The sequence below is a fragment of the Rutidosis leptorrhynchoides genome, chromosome 8 (assembly GCF_046630445.1).
Source record: "Rutidosis leptorrhynchoides isolate AG116_Rl617_1_P2 chromosome 8, CSIRO_AGI_Rlap_v1, whole genome shotgun sequence".
Taxonomy (NCBI): domain Eukaryota; kingdom Viridiplantae; phylum Streptophyta; class Magnoliopsida; order Asterales; family Asteraceae; genus Rutidosis; species Rutidosis leptorrhynchoides.
Window position 1 is genome coordinate 246,670,530 of NC_092340.1, and position 9,231 is coordinate 246,679,760.

Below are 9,231 nucleotides of genomic sequence, written 5' to 3' on the forward strand. Positions count from 1 at the left end.
TTTAGTCGGAAATCATCTACTTACCATCCTTAGAAAATTACCTGCTTATCATTCTTAAGTCTAAACGCGTTTTTCTACATTTATTGCATAATAGTGTATAGACGAATTCTTATCTTAGCATATCTGTTACTGTGAACTTTGACTGACATCTTTAAAAGATTCCTCTTTAATTTATGGGATTTTGGTATTATATATACATATGTAAATTATGTATTGAAGAATACCAAATCTAAATTCTATAATCTATTTCATACAAAAAAATTCTTTCCCTGATCATACAAGATGGATCCCTCAACCAGTTCGAGTTCCTCGGATTCCGACAGCTATGCCGATATGGATTTCCACATGAGCTCCGAAAGCAGCGTGACCGGAATGAATCAACCAATTAGCCATCATCTATTCTGGATGAATTGGGGATGGGTTCGTAATCTACTTAACCATTGGAGACAAGAAGAAGGCAATCCATTTCATCCACCACATTGCCCTCTTGGCAATGAACCTGAAGCACTTACCGGCGAACCTGTCCGAAATACCATTTTCTCTCTCATTTCCAGAGTATCTCATCATGATTGTATACTACACCAAATTCTAGATCTTATTTATCCGCTCGTCCGAACCGAAAATTACCCCGGTGTAATAGAAGAAGTCAACGAGCTTCGCGCTCGGGTAGTAGCTTTGGAGAATATGGTTCAAAGGTTACAAACACCAGCAGCAGCACCAACAGCATAACCAGTACCACCATCAACAACATCAACAGTACCATTACCACCACCAACAACAACCGCATCGCAAACCTCAACTTCACAATCTGTCCCACGAGCATCGACGTCATACGCCATGTAGATACCAAGGAATACCACAACGATGAAGTATTGATTCATAACTTCATTGGGGAAACATTCTACGGCGATTATGTAATTTCTAAAGTTTAGAAATTATCTATCCTCGCCTTAACCATAAATCAAATGAGTTTAATTTAATATTAACTCATTAAATCAATATTACATCTGAAGAAATATACACATATAAATTTCCATAAAGACTGTAATAAAATTCTTTTGTACAAAATATTAATTGTGAATTTTTTTTTAACGGGTAGGTAATACCCGAGGGATATATAAATTCACAATTAATATGTTACATTCTTCGAATCTGATTCAGCAAATCATCCATTATACTCCCTACTTTCACAACAATATACATTCTTTTATAAAATCAAAACAACCATACTCATTCAAAATCTAATTACATATTCTGATTTTGAAATCTCTGAATTCGATTCAAGATATAACCGAAATCGTCACTCTTAAATTCCTACATCTTTCAAAACTATACTTTGACTTCAAAACTGTCCTAGAACCTCATTTCTATTCATGGAACTCACAAAAATATTTGTATCATTCAAAATCTTAGAACATCATATGTATATTAACAATTACAATATGTGTTCAAACACTTCGAAATTCCTAAAGACATGCGAGATGATGATCCAACCACATATTACCCACTGTCATGCATCTGAAAAGCTCTCGAAACCAAAGTTATAGTTTAACACGTATCCATGTCAGATCCTTTGATATTTATTACCAAATATAATTTTTCAATCTCTTTCCAAAATAGACAGTTTTGTCACAGCTCCAGCAAATCACCTTCATTTGTTTATACGAATAAACCTTATTATAACAATTAACCCTTCATCATTGTTACCGGGGAACCTTTCATATCTCGCCACATTAGCAGTAAACTAATCAACAACTTCATTAACCTTCGACTTAAGCCTCTCCGAAAAGCCACTATACTTATTCATTAAAACCCCATCATGTACTCACCTACATCCTGTAACAATAATTGTCACATCAACTACTGGGAATTAGCAATCAGTATTTTGAATTTCGCGACAATTTTACGTCAAAAGTTAAACATATAACGTCTATCTCCTAGACTTACATACTTCGAATGTGAATTTTCTGAAAAACATCCCAAACCATGAACTAGTTCTCCGAAATTGGAAAAATGTTGATGAAGCAGCAAAAACTGTAAACGACTTTAACAGTCAAAAGTTTGATGATAAAGAATAGTATGGTGGTAAAGCTGAGAAAAAGAGAAGGTTTGAAACTGGAAAACGGATTGAGCAGACCATGAAGGAGGCTGTGGACAAATCACAAAGACTAAACCTGCCTTCAAAAGATCCAAATGATTCAGTGTCTACTGAAATCGTTAGCAAACAACTTACTTCTTATTCTAAACCTTCACAGACAAATCTTCTTCATCATCCATATTATCGTAACTTTTATTATAATATCTTCGATATTCCTGAAGATATTTTCACAACTATTCTTATCTGAAATCTTTTATCTCTTCGCAATATCTGCGTTACAACATAAAAAGAAACTGTGTTAGTTTCTAAATTCTAAAAAAAAAAAAATTGAATTTAAAATAGGAATGTTTTTGAAGTAGTGTTGGGAACTGAAGCATGAGTTAGTATAATATAATGACACTTGATCAACGTGATTATATTACAGTAAGTCATGCTGAGTTTCTAATGGAACGTGATGATTCACAGAACATACCGTCATCATGTACTGTTTACACGACTCTTACATTCTACCCAATTTCCAAACATATTAAGAACATATCATCTTGATAGCTCTATATTTTCGGATATTCTGGTATCTTGCCAAATCAAGATCGTGCCATTACGATTTTCTTCTTGGAACATTAACTATGTTCATCCAAAAATTCATATCTACGAATTCTGGACCATTATCCGCTTGACTTAAGGTCGGAAAGAGAAAACGAAAGCATGAAGCTCTGAAATATAATGGAGAATATAAAGCCCGATAACAACCCCGAAATTACAAACCGTGTATATCAATGCGTATAGCAATATAAAGACACGGGAGAATGAAAAACACAATAACCCCAAGGTAATGGTAGAAGAAAATAACTTCCTCCGGTGGTAGATGAAAAAGAAGAATGACATATATGAAAGTTAAGAGTATATCAAGAATCAATACTGGATGAAGCATATTAACGAATGCTTTAACGTATGAATTGGGGAGAAAGACTAGAAGGTGTGAGATGTGGAAATAAAGAAACGAAGGGGGTGGAATTATAGTAAAATATCAGACAGAGAAATCGAGACAGATTATCGCATTTAATCAAAGAAGATCATGATTTCCTTAATCGCCGAAGAACCAAATCTTATTGCAAAGATTTTCTTTAAATCCCATGAATTCCGAAAATCAATCATAACTACGTCATCGGTTAAAACGAATATACGTTTACTCATTTCACTCTCTTGCGATAGCTTCACTTATACTCTTCGCGTAATCAAATTATTTTATCTATATTACTCAATGATGATAAAACTCTATTTATCAACTCATATTCATCATGAAAACATTTTTATAGTTAGCCATGACGACCTCGATCAAATTTCGGGACGAAATTTCTTTAACGGGTAGGTACTGTGACGACCCGGAAATTTCCGACCAAATTTAAACTTAACCTTTATATGTTTCCGACACGATAAGCAGAATTTGTAATGTTGAATCTTAAAAAGTTTGGAACTACATTCATGTAATCAATTACCCTTTGACCGTGTTCGACGATTCACGAACAATTATGTGTATATAGATATGTATATATAATATATAATATTAATTGAAAACATTAACAAAGTATTAGATATATGATACTTTACATGAACATATTTGTTTCGATATATTTATCGACAGAATTAAGAGATAATATCAAATGATTGAATTATCAGATACATTATGATATGATTACGGGCCTATGTTATGAGGTCCACTGTGATTTAAGAAATCAATTCTTTTTGACAACTCATTACTTAACCAGTATGATAAAGATAACGATATTTATATTTTATTTTATTAAATATATATAATAATTTAAATTAATATTATATATTTTTATACGCGTATTATACGTACATAGTTTTATACTCTTACTATACTTTAACTTTACCTTTACTTTACTTTTACTTTACTTTAACTTTAATAATTCATACTTTAATAATTCACTTTAATAATTCATACTTTAATAATTCACTTTAATAATTCATACTTTAATAATTCACTTTAATAATTCATACTTTAATAATTCACTTTAATAATTCATACTTTAATAATTCACTTTAATAATTCATACTTTAATAATTCACTTTAATAATTCATACTTTAATAATTCACTTTAATAATTCATACTTTAATAATTCACTTTAACAATTCATACTTTAATAATTCACTTTAATAATTCATACTTTAATAATTCACTTTAATAATTCAAAAATCTATTATAAATAGAATTCAATAGGTTTCATTATTTCATAGAAACTTGAAAATATATTTTTCTAAACTCTCTCAATCGAATTACATATATATATATTTACTTAGTACTATTTCAAGATATTATTAGTATACATAAAATACTACGACGGAGTTATATTCAGACGATTTCAAAATAAGTTTTCAAATGGGATATAGCTAAGGAAATTATGGGTTATAGCTATGAAGGTTATGGGTATTGATCGAAGGTATTGCTCGTGAGCTCAACCTAACGTTTATCATTTTCGTTACGTCTACGTACTTTCCTGCAATATTGAATCACAATATTGATACGTGAGCATTCATATCTTATCTTTTATATATTAATAGTGTATCCCTGACTAGTGCTCGAGTATATATGATTATACATGTTTGTATGCTTAGTTTCGTCGTTAAATAGTTTATGATAAATCACGAATTTGATACATATGCTACTGAGATAAGTTATATGATATGCATGTCGTTGAAAAGCTGAACAAAAAATTAATAACTTTTCATTTAAAAATCGTGTGGTTTCGATGAACGGATTAAAAGATATGGTCAACTGAATTATCATTAATTTTAATATTATTATTAAAATAATTATTATAACTGTTATCAGTTGATGTTATTACTAAAATTATCTTTATTACTAAAAATTAATATTTTTATTGAAACTATCATTTTATTATTTTTATCATCATTATTATTATCAATATTATTTTATCAAATAAATATGCGTACAAAGATATTTTTACCACACGTAATGTAATTACATTAATAATACATACAACTATATTTTTATGATATTAAGTGAATTTTATAAATTTTATTACTTGAGATATATAAAAGTATATTTTTATCATATATGAATTTTAATATAAATTTTTATTTATTAATAAATGACTTGTATTATTTAGTATAATAAGATCTGAAAAATATATTTAAATATATAAAACTACTATATATAAGTTATATAATAAACATGTATAGATTTTGAAAGTCATTTTGGGTCAAGTTGACTTTTGTTGACTTTTGCATGTCGGTCTCGAGCATTAGGATTGTGATACACTACGACTTGACCTAAATTGTTAGACAGAGATTGACCAACAGATAAATATATATACTTAATATAGGTTCGTGAATCCGAGACAAACCATGCACTTGTTCAGTGCCGTCATATACATAATTGCTACGAAATACAGTATTGTGAGTTTCATTTGCTCCCTTTTTATATATATTTTTGGGCTGAGAATACATGCGCTGATTTATAAATGTTTTACGAAATAGGCACAAGTACTAAAACTAATTCTATGTGGGTTTAAACCAGAAATATACCCTTAGCTTGGTAACATTAAACTACTTGTCTATGTACGGTAGGCGCGAATCCTAAAGATAGATCTATTGGGCCTGACAAACCCCATCCTGACTATGGGATGCTTTAGTACTTTGAGGTTATTTTAAACACACCTGATCTGGTGTACTTCAGAGGGTAACACATGAACGTTAAGGCTTGTTACCGAGTGCTTACAACTTATAGAATACTTTTATACACTTGCGAGTGTACGGATATTTATAGAAACTGAAATCTTGTGGTCTATTACTATTATGGAAATGATGGATTATGATAAACTAATGAACTCACCAACCTTTTGGTTGACACTTTAAAGCATGTTTATTCTCAGGTATTAAAGAAATCTTCCGCTGTGCATTAGCTCATTTTAAGGATATTACTTGGAGTCATTCAACACATACTTTGAAAGACGTTGCATTCGAGTCGTTGAGTTCATCAAGATTAATATTAAGTCAATTATAGTTGGATGTAATATGAAATGGTATGCATGCCGTCAATTTTTGATGTAAAGAAAGTTTGTCTTTTAAAAACGAATGCAATGTTTGTAAAACGTATCATATAGAGGTCAAATACCTCGCGATGTAATCAACTATTGTGAATCGTTTATAATGTATATGAACGGGTCCTTTCAATTTCTGTAATTATTTTACGCACTTTAAATATCGGGACACGTATACAATGTTTTGACATATCATATCGACGCATCTATATATATTATTTGGAATCACCATAGACACTCTATATGCAGTAATGATCGAGTTCTCTATACAGGGTTGAGGTTGATTCTACAATAATATATATAGTTTGAGTTGTGATCGAGTCTGAGAGGTATACGGGTCACGACACGTATTAATTAATTCTTATATTATATATTAAACTATATATGAATTATTGGACTGTTACTGTGGACTATCGACTGTGGACTAATGACATTGGACAATTAAAATGAATTAAAATATTGATTATAACATATGAAACTAAACGTTTCTTCAAGATTGCCACTTGATTTCATCTTAAACCTCATTGTATCTCGACGATTACAATCAGCGTTTAAATCTATCATGATTCTTAAAAACACCTCAATCGAGAGGATAAACCAACCGCACTTCATCTACGGAAGAAAAGATTGATGCATATAGTTATGCACCTGAAAAACCCTCAAAAACTTAGTAAACGTTTGACACGTATCTGTTCTAGTTCCTTTGACATTGTTATTACCGAAGATCGTTTTGCAATCCCTTTCCAAAGTAGCTAATTTTGTCACAGCTCCAGCAAGTCAACTCCGAGTTTTCATCCGAAACAACTTTATTATAACCGCGATATATATGCGTACACTTTATTGTTACTGGGGAACCTTTTATATTCCACAATATTACCATCAGCGATTAATCATTCTAAAAACACAATTCTCCTAAAACTACCTCGGTTTGATAACCGATGACCCAGATCAGTTAACTTTGAAAATGCTGACGAAGCAGCATGTTGTAGATGATCTTAATGGCTAAAAGTTTGATCATAAAGAAAGGAGTGTTAGGAACGCTAGATAGAAAATTTAGTACCGAAACGCGGATTATGTGAAACTATGAAGAAATCCGTGGACAAATCACAAAGAATAAGTTTGCCTTCAAAGAATTCAAATGATTCTGTGCCTGCTGAAATCGTTAGCAAACATCTTATTTCTCATTCTAAACCTTCACAGACAAATCTTTTTCATCATCCATTGATATTAGAAATTTTAAGATATTCTCGTATGTTCTATTATAAATATCCTCCATATTTCTGGCGATATTTTCACAACTATTCTTATCTGAGATCATTTATCTCTCCGTAATATCTGCAACATAAAAGAAACTGTGTTAGTTTCTAAATTCTGAAACCTTCGAGTTTAAAATATGAATGTTTTGAAGTAGTGTTGGGAACTGAAGCATGGATTAGTATAATATATTGACACTTAATCAACGTCATTATATTACAGTAAGTCATGCTGAGTTTCTAATGAAGCATGATGATTCACAGTACCGTCATCATGTGCCATTTACACGACTCTTACATTCTATCTAATCTCTAAACATATCAAGAGAATATTTTCTGGATGACTCGGTCTTCTCCAGGGTATTCTGGTAATTCAACAAATCAAAATCGTTCTATTACCATTTTTATTCTTAGAGCATTAGCTATGTTCATTCTGAATTTCATATCTACGAATTCCAGACCATTACTCGCTTGACTCGAAGTCGGAAAGAGAAAACGAAAGCATGAAGCTCCGAAAAATAATGAAGAATATAAACTTCGATAATAACCCCGAAATTACAAACCGTGTATATCGATGCAGATAGCAATATAGAGACACGGGAGAATTAGAAACACTATAAACATAAGAGTATAGTAGAAGTAAATAGATTCTTCTGGTGGTAGATGAAAAAGAAGAATGACAGATATAAAAGTTAGGAGTATATCAAGAATCAGGACTGGATGGAGCATATTGATGAATGCTTTAAAGTAAGAATCAAGGAAGAAAGAATAGAAGGTGTGAGTCGTGGAAAATAAGGAAACGAAGGGGTGAATTTATAGTGAAATATCCGACAGAGCAATCAAAACAGATTATTGCATATAATCAAAGAAGATCCTGATTTCCTTAATCACCAAAGAACCAAATCTTATTACGTAAGATTCTCTTTAAATCCCTTAAATCCTAGAAATCAATCATAACTACGTCATCGGTTAAGACGAATATATTTTACTCATCTCACTCTTTTACGATAGTCTCATTTATATTCTTCGCATAATCGAATCGTTTTATCTACATTACTCAATGATGATAAAACTCCATTATCACCTTATATTTGTCATGAAAACCTTCTTATTGTTATCCATAACAACCTCTATCAAATTTCGGGGACGAAATTTCTTTAACGGGTAGGTACTGTAATGACCCAGAATTTTCCGACCAAATTATACTTATGAGATTAATATTTACATAAATTAAACCATACCAACATGATAAGCAATCCAAATTGTTGAGACTTGTGTTTTTGAAAACAGTTTTACACAACGTTTGACCGTCCAATATGACCGATGATATCACGAACTATATAACATACGATAATTATACGTTTGTGTATATATATGTATTTATATATATTTAACATGATCTAAGGATGGTTTAACATCTCATTGTGTACTAATGACAATGAGTTATAAGTATATTTTGAAACTACTAACTTAAGTTTTCAAAACGATAACTATACGTAACATTCTTTGATATATATACTTATAATCTATAATGCTTATACATGTATCGTATATATAATGTATTTAATCACTTTTAAGGACTTAAATACATAAAACAATATAAGTATATTTAAAAAAGATAGCTATATTTGAATTCTCGTTCCGTTTCCTCAAGATTTCTATACGTATATCTAGGGTATATGTACCCGTATCATACCCAGCTTCTATATGTATTTACTATTGGTATATACACATCAAATCAACATCCTAATCAACATTATTACTGCCCTAGATATGAGGTAACTATAATTTGTC